This window comes from Elgaria multicarinata, chromosome 5 (genome assembly GCF_023053635.1).
Source record: "Elgaria multicarinata webbii isolate HBS135686 ecotype San Diego chromosome 5, rElgMul1.1.pri, whole genome shotgun sequence".
Lineage (NCBI taxonomy): Eukaryota > Metazoa > Chordata > Lepidosauria > Squamata > Anguidae > Elgaria > Elgaria multicarinata.
In genome coordinates, this window is record NC_086175.1 from 122,782,933 (window position 1) to 122,797,175 (window position 14,243).

Sequence of the window (14,243 nt, forward strand, 5' to 3'; positions counted from 1 at the left end):
AATAATTTATTATTATTATTATTATTATTATTATTATTATTATTATTATTTGGCCCACTTTCTCCTTAAAGCCTCCCCCCTCAACTTTTTCTATCTTCTCTCCACTTCTTCAACATACATCACAACTGGATTTACAACAATATATGCCTGCATCTACTTTGAGCATCTGGAAATTATAACAACCAAACAAAGATTATACAACACATTTATTAATATACTGTATATATATTCTTTTTAATTTCCCCCATAAAATTGTATTAACCAAGAGCGTCATCACACAGGGGAAAATCACATTAGCTTACCGTCGCTTCTCTGCCTGTGTGTTTGTCTTTCATTACTTCCTCTTTTGAAAGAGGAAGTAAACAACCTGCACGTGTGTATTTTTTTGCTGTGTGAAGAAGGTTAGAAGGTGCAGGAGGCAGATGACATCATGAGAGCGACCCATGAAAACCCGTGAGTGCCCAGTAATGAGCATGCAATAAAATGCTCATCTGATGGGGTCTCATGTCTTTTGTAACAGCCTATTAAGGCTCACTTTTCCCTGTTATATCTAATATATGTTAGATATAACAGAACAGAACATTATCGCCTTCCATTCTGTGTTTTTCCACCACTTCTTCCATTGCTGTTCTTACTTAAATCCATTAAGGAGGAAAAGATGGAATAGCTGCACAATGTCTTGACTGCTAGCTAGGGGTAGATGAACTCACCTATACCAGGCTCGAAGGGCATTCGCCCCATCGCAACTGCCCTTTGCTCCCACTCACCAGGCATGTGAGCCTCTTCTGAGGCTCACCTTGGGCCAGTGAGTAGTTGGCAGCTGCTCCTGTGCACACTGAAATTCTGCATTTTCCCCTTCCTGCATCCAATGGAGCATTGATGCCTTTACCCTTGCATCAATGGGGACTTTCAGGCATGGTGGAGGAGGGAATGCACAATTGCCAGAGGCTCCTGAAAATGCACACTTCCCCACGTGGTGTCAATGGCAGCTGCAATTGATGCAGGAACAGGGAAGTGCTCAGTTTCAGGGTACGGGCAGGTGACTGCCAAGAGCTTGCCGGGGCTTTGCTAGTGCTTGGGGGGCATCCAGGCTCACAAGAGGAGTGCTCAACTGGGTCTAGGGCAGTGATTCTCAACCTTCCTAATGCCGCGACCCTTTAATACAGTTCCTCATGTTGTGGTGACCCCCAACCATAAAATTATTTTCATTGCTACTTCATAACTACTACTTTTTTTTGTGAACCGCCCAGAGAGCTCCGGCTATTGGGCGGTATAGAAATGTAATAAATAAATAAATAAAAATAAATAAATAACTAATTTTGCTACTGTTATGTAGCAAAATTATGTAGCTCGGTTCCTAAAACCATCGGAAATATGTGTTTTCCGATGGTCTTAGGCGAACCCTGTGAAAGGGTCGTTCGACCCCCAAAGGGGTCGCGACCCACAGGTTGAGAACCGCTGGTCTAGGGGGTGGATGTAAGGGGATCCACCAGGCTCTCAAACCCACTCGGAGGCTCATGACAACCCTACCGGTAGCACTAGGAGCCATCCAGCTGGAAACACCTCTCGTAAGTTTTTATATAACAGCTTTGGGGGAAATGAAGGGCAGGGTTTGCAAAAAAAAAAAAAAAAGGTCCATGTGATATGAGGAAGGCAATCCATCTGTTTCAAGTGAATGGAAATTGGAATTTGCCATTCAGAAGCTTCTTATATGGATGTGTGGGTGTGACCGAGACCTTCATATCACTTTCTGGCAAACTATTAAAGCTTTTAATATTCATAAACCTCAGATTAAAGGATTTACTGTTTCTCAGCAGAGCTCGTAACTAAAATAATCACACTTTCAAAATACAGGCCAGCAAACTTGAGGGAGAAAATATAAGGGTCTGTTTCATTTCAGGTCAAGATCAAAATTGCCAAATGAATGTTTAGTTTCAGAATATTCATCTAAAGTTCAAATAAAGTTTATTTGCCTTTTGTATCGTCTCTGAAAAGGCACTTCAGATTACACCCACATGTTGAACTCAGTCTGAATCACCCAGGCACCAAGAAGAAGAAGAAAGGAGGGCACATGAAGAGGAATCACCCATGGAGGTTTGAATTGATTTGCCACTGGATTAGCACCTATACCAAAATTCAAGACAAATCTTGATGTCCTGCTCAGATGAAACATCTGATGGATTTCAAAAGTAAAAGTTTAGATACAATTTGTGTGTATATACATCATTATGCTATCATCATAATCATATCTCCTGCTTTCACATCTAGTTGCATCTTTAGTATCTTCCAAACATAAATTTCCTGAGAAACAAATCTCATCACAGTTTCTCCAGCAACCTCCAGGTGATAAGCTGGTTTTTGTAAAGGCATAAGGAAAATTCACCCACAGGGTAAATTCACAAGTTAAGCAAATGATTCTCAAATGATAGTAAAATGCACATCTTCCTCTAAGAATATGGTAACTTGAAAGGGTCCCCATGTGATAATGTTGTACCTAACCATTTTTGGTGGTGGTGACGGGAATGTTTGTTTTCTGACATTTTTGCACATCTGGTAATTTATGCTTTTAACCTGTTGGTTGTTTTATTATGGTTTTAATTTTTGTGAACCGCCCAGAGAGCTTCGGCTATTGGGTGATATAAAAATGTAATAAATAAATAAATAAATAAATAAATCAGGCCAGTTCACCACAAGGAGGAAAAAGATAAGAGAAGACTAGTCCTGCTTGTGATGGGATATTTCCTTCTTGAAAAGGGACAATTGAACAATCCAAAATAATAATACTTTGGACTCATCTACACCAAGCAGGATATTCCACTATGAAAGCAGTATGAAAGCGGTATTTAAAAGGCAGGAGCCACACTACTGCTTCACAGCGGTATTGAAGTGCTCTGACAACTCTTAGGGCCCATGACACATACCATATACTGCTTTCATACCACCTTCATAGTGTTATATCTTGCTTGGTGTAGATGTGTCATGGGCCCCAACAGTTGTCAGTGCACTTCAGTACCACTATAAAGCAGTAGTGTGGCTCCTGCCTTTTATATACCACTTTCATACTGCTTTCATAGTGAAATATCCTGCTTGGTGTAGATGAGCCCTATGAAAGTAGCAGAACCATTGTAAACATGTCTGCTCAAAAGTAAGTCCCAGAAAGCCCAGTGGGCTTTACGCTAAGCCAAGTGGATGTGGGATATGGTGAGGAAGGTGTCAGGTTCAATCTGCATTATCTCTAGAAAGGATTAGGAAAGAGTCCTTCCTGAAACCAAAAGAGTCCCTGTCAGTTAGAGATGCTGGGGATTCCATTTATTTTTTTGAATTGATGGAATTCTGCAGCATGTACGACTTGCTTCGTTTTGCATCTGTGAGCTGAGCTGTCGGCTGTTCCCTCAACTCTGGGAACATTTTTGTGCATGTTTATGGAGGACAAAATTCTGCAGTTTGGACAAATTATTGTTGGAAAATCACACTCTATTCCAGAGATAAGCAGAATTAGCAGCGGCTCTCAGTGTAGGACGCAGCAAAGACTCAAAGGAGGCTAAGGATTCTTTGTTGGTTAAAACAAAGCCTTTTACTGGCAGTTAAATAACTTAGTTACAGCATACATACTCACAGACGTTCATAAAGGTTTTACAGCAGCAGCATTACAGACGGAGAGTGAGAGAAACACAGACATTTATACAGAGGAAAAACTGTACAGTCAGGCAACCACTAACTGATTAATTGAAAAACATCTCCAGCCAATAATTCAATAGTTGTCCAGCTGAGACCTTGACATTTAGAAAATACATTTTCTGCTGACTTCTTCATTTTCTTCAGGTCTCCAGGCTCTTGAAAAACAGTGGTAAAAGTAAAACTAGATCCAATCCAGGATCCAACAATTATTGCCAAATTTGTGCACATTATGCAAATGTGGCTGCAATTTAAACAGATTTGGCTGCAATCTAAACAAATTCGGCTTTATTTTGGACAAATTTGACCATAATTTGTGCAAGTTGCTCAGAAATCTAATCAACTCACTACAGATTTTATTTATTTATTTATTTATTTATTTATTTATTTATTGCATTTCTATCCTGCCCAATAGTCAAAGCTCTCTGAGTAGTTCACAAAAATTAAAACCATCTAGTACAATTCAATTCAAGGCATAAAGCAAACCACAATATAAAAACACAATATAAAACTACAATATAAAATCACAACCTGGATAAAACTGAGCAGCAATGCAGAGATTTATTCAGATTTAAAATATGGATTTAAAACTGCTAAGTTAAAAGACTAAGATGGTAAACTGTTAAAATACTGAAAAAATAAAACGGTCAAGTAGGGTGCTGCAGCAGCAACCAAAATGAAGTCCTGGGGGGCCAAGCCTAGAAAAATTCATCCAATTCCACCCCCGAAAAAGATTTCTCTGACATCCCTACTGTCAGTTAGTGTCAGCAATTCTAGATTATGCTAGGTTATTTCTTCTAGATGTATATTTTGGTCTACAATTCCCATCATTCCTCACCATTGGCTTTGCTAGCTAGAGCTGTTGTTGTTGTCCAAATCATCCGGACGGCCATTAGTTGCCCATCTTTGACCTTATTGATGCCTTTTTTAAAAAATGCGATAGCTGCCAAACTTTCTGACATTAAAGCTAATATAAAACATAGACCGTTGATGATTTCTTTAATATTGCTATTTGCTGGGGGCCAGGTGTCTAAATTCTTGAACACCAGAGGTAATCATTTCACCATCTGCAGTCTCAAATATCATTTCCCAGTAGCTGTATTAGTTTTAAAATAAGTTCTTTATCAAAAGGCAACCAAGTGCAGGCATGCTTTACAACAGCCTTGTGAAACCCAGTGCCCCCACCCCAGATGTGTTGAACTGAACCCACCATTCCTGGCCATCATGGCCATTAGAAGTCACATCTGGAGGTCATTGGGTTGAGGAAAGGCTGAATTGCGAGGTTATCACAAAACAGTTTCCAAGAAAAAAATTGTGTGTTTTTTTTTAAACTCAACCTACTTTAACAGAAAGGGGACAGAGAAAATGTTCAGCAATTTCTTCTCAAAAGACTCCTAAAAATAGTTCATCTCAACGATTCTGAAATAAAAGGCACCCATCCATTCTCCTCTGCAAAATTAAAATATTTGTCAAATATATTCGAGATATCCTATATTTTATGCTGGTGTTTGCACAGTTCAACAGGCTGAGGGTTTGTTAGGAGAGTGACATTCTCTGTGGAGAAATGTCACATGGGGAATATGAGGAGAGGTGGAAAAGAGAGAGAAGTGCACAGAAAGGCGGTGTACCTTCAGGCACAGGAGGGCACATCACTTTTGAATGCTTCACCACTATTTTTTAAATTTCCTACAAATAAAAATGCTAGCATATCACCCTTTTCTTGCTGCATTGGTTTTCAGTTTTCATGGAGTTTTTAATGCATGGGCAGATACAAAAGAGGGCAGGTCTCTTGCAGCTTCGATTGTTGTGATGTAGAGGGAAGTTCACCAGGTGTTGCATGCATACAAATGACACCTGCTGAAATGCCCTTTTCTATGCAACTGTTAAAGATACAGGAGCCCTGTCCTCCTTTCCATATGGTCAACCCAGCTATTGGAATGGGCACCATGATCATGAGGTCAGTATGAAGTCAGCCAGCCTGGTTGCTTGAGCTCAGAGCCCCCTGGTGGCCGGATGACAGATCACTTCCTGTCTGGATTGGGCTCCATGAGGATCAATGAAGGACTCACAGTGCTCAGCCTGCCATAGCATGTGGGCTTCACTCATCTAGTGCCACAGCCTGAATGCCTGATTGGAGTACACAGGAAAAGGTAGGGAGGTGTGAAGAGAAGAGAAGAGAACGCCATGATTTTTGATAGCCTCACTCCCAAACCTCGGGGTCACCTGAGCCATTTTAAGGATGGTTTTACATCCTTTAGTAAGGATGGTAGTAAAACTAGGGTGACCTTATGAAAAGGAGGACAGGGCTCATGTATCTTTAACAGTTGAACAGACAAGGGAATTTCAGCAAGTGTCATTTGTATGCATGCAGCACCTGGTGAAATACCCTCTTCATCACAATAGTTCAAGCTGCAGGAGCCCTGCCCTCTTTTGTATCTGGTCACTCTAGCTATGTTGTTGTTGTTGTTGTTGTTGTTGTTTACATTTATATACCTCCCCATAGCCAAAGCTCTCTGGGCGGTTTACAAAAACTAGACTCCTGCAGCTTGAACTGTTGTGATGAAGAAGGAATTTCACCAGGTGCTGCATAGCCCTGTCCTCCTTTCCCTATGGTCACCCTAGTAAAACACAATTGCTTTGTATTGTGTTGTGCTCTCATGCTAGTCTCATGGGATTTATAGAATTCAAGCCTGTTTGAGAACTTGTAAAGTGTGTGTGGGGCGGGGCGGGGGTGGAACCATTTTTAAATGAAGCCTGAGAAAGCAAGAATTTTATGCCTTAAAAATGTGTGTGAAGAGGTCCTAAGCTTTTGGGAGGAACGAGATCATTTCATGCTTGTTGTTCCCACCATAATGAGAGCCAGAAGCTTGCTCTTTAAATAAATAATTTCTTTATTTATCCGTAGTTTGGGGGTGCTCTTGGATCCAGAACTGTCACTTGAGGCACAGGTGAACTCAGTGGCAAAGAGCACCTTTTATCAGCTTAGGTTGATATACCAACTATTCCCGTATCTGGACAGAGATAGCCTAGCTACAGTTATCCATGCTCTGATAACCTCTCGTTTGGATTACTGCAATGCGTTATACATGGGGCTGCCTTTGAAGACGGTCCGGAAGCTTCAGCTGGTACAAAACAGGGCAGCCCGTTTACTAACAGGGACTGGCCGACGAGATCACATCACGCCAGTCCTTTTCCAGCTTCATTGGCTGCCAATCCAGGTCTGGGCCCAATTCAAAGTGCTGGTATTGACATTTAAAGCCCTAAACGGTTTGGGGGAAGTTTATTTGAAGGAACACCTCCTCCCATATGTACCTGCCCGGACCTTAAGATCATCCACAGGGGTCCTTCTCTGTGAGCCCCTGCCAAAGGAAGTGAGGCAGGTGGCTACTAGGAGGAGGGCTTTCTCCGCTGTGGCACCCCGGTTGTGGAATGAGCTCCCCAGAGAGGTCCACCTGGCGACTACACTGTACTCTTTTCGTCGCCAACAGAAGACCTTTTTATTCTCTCAGTATTTTAACACTTAATCTTATATCAATTTTGCTGCGTGGTTTTATCCTGGTTGTGCTTTTTATACTGTATTTTATATTTGTGCTTTTAACCTGTTGGTTGTTTTATTATGGTTTTAATTTTTTGTGAACCGCCCAGAGTGCTTTGGCTATTGGGCGGTATAAAAATGTAATAAATAAATAAATAAATAAATAAATAAATAAATAAAATAAATCAGCAATTCTTGGGGTTCCAAATTCCATTATCTGTAACACTATCATATCCATGCAGGTTCCAAGCTCCATTGCCGCCCAAGCCTAAGCTGGAAGCAATGCTACTGACCACTTAGTAATGCCTGTCTCCTTGTGCTCCGCTAACAAAGAGACATTTCAGTTTTCAAATTATTGGCTCACTTTTCAATACTTCAGCTCTGGAGTTTCCAAGGCAGCCAGCAAGATCATTCGCCTCCGATAAATTATTCTACCAAAGTGAGGGCAACCAAGCGTTGCATATGGGTGACTCACTCCAATCTGATTGTGCCACAGCCATCTATGCATGATGGCTTTTCTAGCCCATAATGAGTGACCCACCAAGGCATTTGTGGCATAATATTTGACCATCTCTACAATTAATTAAGGAGTAAGGATGACTCTTGGCTACCTCTCTGTGAATTATTCAGCGCAGACTGAAAGCATGACTATTATATGCTGGAATATTTATTTTTTAAAAAAGAAAAATATTCTGATGTTTTTAATATACATGTATCGTTTTTGAATAAGCTCAGAACAAAAGCAAACAACCAGTCCCTGAACTCTTAAAGCACCATTGTATATTCTTACCCAGGAACTGAGCACAGGAGAGAAGAGGGAGAGCTCCCCATCTTAGTGACAAATACTTGTCAAACTCTATTGCCTCCAACAAAAGAGTGCAGCTTATCTCTAAGATCAGCTTCTGTTCAAGAGGAGAGGCAATGCAACTTTTTTTTAAAAAAACATGCATCCCAGGGGGGATCCAAGACATTGGAGGCCAGTCACATTAAAATCTCTTCTGAGTAAATTGGTGCAAAGCAGTACGAAAGATTGTCATGGGACCATCTATGCTCTACTGTGCAGATAGGGTTCAGTGCCTCGGATAGCTCCTTTAGAGTCCTGACTGAAACCCAGAATGGTTTCACAGCTCCACCAACATCTGTGCCATCAGCCTCCACTGGTTCCAACCGCTCACTCAGTCTGCCTGGAATTGAAGGCTTTTAAGCATAAGCGTTCAGAACCCTACCCAGGGCACAGCTGCAAGTCATCACAGTCACTTTGGGAAAGGTCTTACTCTTGAGTAAAGGCATTGCATCAAAAACACCTTTACTCATGAAAAGTCTCATGAAAAAAGGCAGGCACTTTTTTCCCCTTGGGGGTCCACTGAGCCTACACCTTTAGAACCTTGCACACTCCTGAACTAGATGGTGGCTCAACTTCCACCTCCAAATCAAAAAGGGTCTCTCCATCTCATGAGGGAAAGATTCATGCACCATCTGTCTTGAGGGCCAGGATCCCCCTGAACTGCGTCCAGCCCTTGAAGCAGGCAGCTTCTCTGAGAAGTTCAATTCAAGGAGCTCTAGATTGTCTTCTGAAGAGGATCCCACCAGAGGAGGCATGACAATAATGGTGATAACGTTCTCAGAGCTACACAGAAAATCAGCCTTTGGAACCCCGCACTATGTTTTGTAAGCATCCAAAATCCACTCTGTTGAATATCCTTCACAAAGCACCCCCCAAGCCACCCCCTCTACCTCAGAAATAACAGTGAAAAGCAGCACGGTCTAGTTTAGGCATGAGAGAAACAGCACAATCTAACTTAGACTTATCTACTCAGAAGTTAGAAGGACTGGATTACTTGAAATGAGCATGGACAGCAACTGCTGCACAAAACTACTCCTTTAGGAGGAAACTGAATCAATGTTAAACTCATGAACGTGCAAAACAGTGTGTGTGTTTAATGCTTTGTTCATTTGAGCTGTTCCATCCTCAGCATGTCTGTGTCCAAAAATCTTAAGAAATCATTTTAAAAAGGCTTTTCTTTGAATTGTCCCTTCAAATATTATTTTAAGTTCATTCTAGGTGTGTGTGTGTGGGTGTGTGGGTGTGTGGGTGTGAATGTGTGTCTGTTCTGATCTTTACCTTAAAAATTAGGGGGGAAAACCGTTTCAATTGAAATCCTTCAAGCCAGCCCACCATCCATGTAACTGTTGTTTGATTTACTTCCCCCATCAGTAAAATCTTCTTGTACTTGTAAGTTTATGTGTTTTACGGTTGTGCAGCGCACACAAGCAGTACACCATTAATAAAGCCCACTTTGATAACATTCCATGAGGGGTGGAAAACACCGGCTTCTGCTGCTGGTTTTGGCCTTCTGCACCTATTCTTCCTAAGGAAAGCAGTTTTCTTACTCAGCACCACTCTATGCTATTGTCATTTTCAGAAGAATGGTCCACAAGCTTTCTTCTTCTTCTTCCTCTTCCTCTTCCTCTTCCTCCACATTTTGATACATGCAAAACATAAAGGCTGTTCTTGCACAAAGATTCATGGACCTATTAATCTGAAACTTTGATCCCCTGAGAAGGGGCAAATTTCCCTTTAAAATAGGGTGACCCTATGAAAAGGAAGACAGGGCTCCTGTATCTTTAACAGTTGCATTGAAAAGGGAATTTCAGCAGGTGTCATTTGTATATATGGGGGGGGGGATCTACACTACTGCTTTAAAACGCTTTATAACAGTTTTGACAACTGTTGGGGCACAGGACACACTGCATATACAGTTTTCAAAACGTTTTCAAAGTGCTTTAAAGTGCTTTAAAAGCAGTAGTGTAGATCCCCCCCCCCCCGGAGAACCTGGTGAAATTCCCTCTTCATCACCACAGTTAAAGCTGCAGGTGCCCTGCCCTCTTTTAAATCTGGTCACTCTAGTATAGCTCCTGTAGCTTTAACTGTGGTGATGAAGGGGGAATTTCACCAGGTTCTCCAACTCTTGATAATCTTGCTCCATCTACAACTCGGATAGTTCGCCCCTCTCAACCCCAACCGTGGCTCACCTCTTTCCTCCGCTACCTTCGCTCTTGTTCCCGGGCAGCCGAACGCCTGTGGCGTAAGACCAAGGACTGGGCGGACTTTGTCCACTACAAATTTGTTCTCTCCTCTTTCTCTTCTGCCATTTCACTGGCCAAACAGCAGCACTACTCAACGTTGATCCAGTCAAATGCTAAGCACCCTCAGCGGCTCTTCGTGTCCTTCAATTCTCTCCTGAAGCCTAATCCACCATCTCCCCCCGCCTCTCTGTCTGCCAATGAGACATTGCCTCTTTCTTCAATGCTAAAATCCAAACTATACGCTCCGATCTAGCCAGCTCTGCTCTGCTTCCAGCTCCTGTCCCTCACCTGTCAGTTCCTCCTGCAACTGTCTCGGCGTTCCCTACGGTCTCAGCTGATGAACTGTCTAAAATACTGCGCTCGTCGAAGCCTTCCACTTGTTCCCGTGATCCGATTCCCTCTCGCATCTTTATTAATCTTATCTCCACTATCCTCCCGTCCTTGCTTCACATCATTAATTCTTCTCTGTCCTCTGGTTCATTTCCTTCTGCTTTTAAACATGCTACAGTCTCTCCCATTCTCAAAAAACCCACTCTTGATCGACTATCCCTGTCTAACTACCGACCTGTCTCTCTCTTGCCCTTTGTCTCAAAGATCCTGGAACGTCTGGTCTACTCTCGTTGTCTTGACTTTCTCTCTAATAACTCTGCTCTGGATCCCTCTCAATCTGGCTTCCGTCCTTTGCATTCCACTGAAACAGCCCTTACCAAGATCACCAATGATCTTCTTACTGCCAAGTCTAAAGGCCATTATTCTATTCTTATTCTCCTTGATCTAACCGCAGCCTTTGACACGGTTGATCACGATCTTCTCCTAGATTCCCTCCATGACCTTGGACTCTGTGGCTCTGTCTTTAACTGGTTCGCCTCCTATCTAGAGGGTCGCTCTTTCAGCGTGTCGGCTAACGGCAGCCCGTCCTCCTCTTTTCCCCTTTCAGTAGGGGTTCCGCAAGGCTCGGTGCTTGGCCCGTTGTTGTTCTCTCTATACATGCTGCCCTTGGGTAAGCTTATTCAATCTCACGGCCTCCAATATCACCTGTATGCCGATGATACACAATTATATCTCTCATCTCCGGAACTTTCTCCAGATGTTCACGATCGTATCTCGGCATGTCTTTCAGATATCTCAGCCTGGCTGCTTCATCGTCGTTTGAAACTTAACATGGCAAAGACTGAATTGCTTGTTTTTCCTCCTAAACCTTCTCCTCACCTCTCATTCTCTCTTACTGTCAACGATGTCACGCTTACTCCAGTCAAGGAAGCTCGTAGTCTTGGCTTTATATTTGACTCCTCGCTCTCCTTTACTCCTCACATCGAGGCAGTAGCTAAATCCTGTCGTTTCTTCCTGTATAATATTGCCAGGATTCGACCATTTTTGTCTGTCTCTTCTGCCAAGACTCTCATTCACGCACTGGTTATCTCTCGGTTGGACTACTGCAACCTTCTTCTCTCTGGCCTTCCTTCGTCTCACATCAGTCCGCTGGTCTCTGTCCACCACTCTGCCGCTAAGATCATCTTCTTGGCCCGCCGCTCTGGCCATGTCACTCCACTTCTGAAATCTCTTCATTGGCTTCCAATTCACTCCAGAATCCAATATAAACTTCTCCTGCTGACCTTCAAAGCTCTTCACGGTCTAGCTCCTGCCTATCTCTCCTCTCTCATCTCACACTATCGCCCCGCTCGTGCTCTCCGCTCCTCTGATGCCATGCTTCTCGCCTGCCCAAGGACCTCCACTTCCCTTACTCGGCTTCGTCCTTTTTCTTCTGCTGCCCCTTACGCCTGGAACGCTCTTCCAGAACACTTGAGAACTACAAACTCAATCACTGCTTTTAAAACTCAGCTAAAAACTTTTCTTTTCCCTATAGCCTTCAAATATTGAGTTTGTTCTGACTCTATACTGTTAGCTTAACCCTACCCGGTGCCTGTTTACACTTCCCTGTGCCTGTTTGCATTCTCCTTCCCTCTTTATTGTTTACTACAACTTATTAGATTGTAAGCCTATGCGGCAGGGTCCTGCTATTTACTGTGTTATCTGTACAGCACCATGTACATTGATGGTGCTATATAAATAAATAAATAAATAAATAATAATAATAATAATAATAATAATATATACAAATGACACCTGCTGAAATTCCCTTTTCTATGCAACTGTTAAAGATACAGGAGCCCCGTCCTCCTTTTCATGTGGTCACCCTGCTTTAAAAGGAACCAAAAGTTAAAGGCCTATAGTCCCATAAAACAAAAACAAAACCTGAATCTATTTTGCTGACATTTGACAGGTGTAATCCTCTCCAAAGCGGCTACTATGCCTGAAACTGTGACTGAATTATGACAAACGTTAAAAAGTTATAGCCATTTTTTGATTTGCCATGATAGTAATAGGAGGCACGAAGCTTGTTTTTCTGAATGTTGACGGCCTCTGACCTGGCCTGAGCAGAATCAGGTCCTTTTCTGAAGGACTGAATCAGGGTCTGAGTTGAATTTTGTGGGTCAGTGCACACCTCTCATTGGAACTTCTCAGCATAACTTCTGCAGAAATCATGTATTAAAAATGTTGTCACAGTCAAGCAGTAAAAGCCGAATGAGCAAAATGGTTCATATTTAAAAGCAATCAGTGATGGGAAATATGTGTAGGTTGATGTGAATGAACATTTTTAGTAGGGGTGTGCACGGACCCCCCGCTCCGCTTCACTTGCAGATCCGCCATTTTTCGGAGCGGGTCGCTCCGCCCCGCCCCCGCTCCGCCCACTTCCGCTCCGCTCCGCTCGGAGCTCCGGATCGGATCCGGAGCTCCGTTTTTGCCCCCCCATAGGGTTGCATTGAAAGCTAAAAAAGTAAACAACTTTTTTTCCGTTGAAGTTAGAAACCTCACGTTTGGCACCATGACACCTCATGGGCGTATACACACACACGCCAAGTTTCAAGGCAATCCCATCATCCCCTGATTTTTGGCGAATTTTTGAAAATCGGGCACCCCATTCACACCCCTTGGGATAGCTCCGTCAATTTGCATGTTAGAAACCTCAAACTCGGCACCAGGGCAGCTTATCCATGTGTCCACATGCACGCCAAGTTGCAAGCAAATCCCATCATCCCCTGATTTTTGGCGCGGCTCTACCCTCTAACGCACCTCCCATAACCCTAATTCACACCCCTTTAGATAGCTCCGTCAATTTGCACGTTAGAAACCTCAAACTCAGCACCATGATAGCTTATCCACGTGTCCACATGCACGCCAAGTTTCAAGGCAATCCCATCATCCCCTGATTTTTGGGGAATTTATGAAAATCGGGCACCCCATTCACACCCCTTGGGATAGCTCCGTCAATTTGCATGTTAGAAACCTCAAACTCGGCACCAGGGCAGCTTATCCATGTGTCCACATGCACGCCAAGTTGCAAGCAAATCCCATCATCCCCTGATTTTTGGCATGGCTTAACTCACCCCAAATTGTCCCATTCTACAACTACGTCAATTTGCACGTTAGAAACCTCAAACTCAGCACCATGATAGCTTATCCACGTGTCCACATGCACGCCAAGTTTCAAGGCAATCCCATCATCCCCTGATTTTTGGGGAATTTATGAAAATCGGGCACCCCATTCACACCCCTTGGGATAGCTCCGTCAATTTGCATGTTAGAAACCTCAAACTCGGCACCAGGAGAGCTTATCCATGTGTCCACATGCACGCCAAGTTGCAAGCAAATCCCATCATCCCCTGATTTTTGGCGCGGCTTAAACTTTTTAACTCACCCCAAATCAAGTCCCATTCTACAACTACGTCAATTTGCACGTTAGAAACCTATCCTTTGGTCCCATGACAGCTTACCCATGTGTCCCCATGGACACCAAGTTTCAAGGCAATCCCATCATCCCCTGATGTTAGGGGAACTTTTGAAATTTGAACACTCCAGTATGTCAGGGATTTAAAGTTGCAATTGC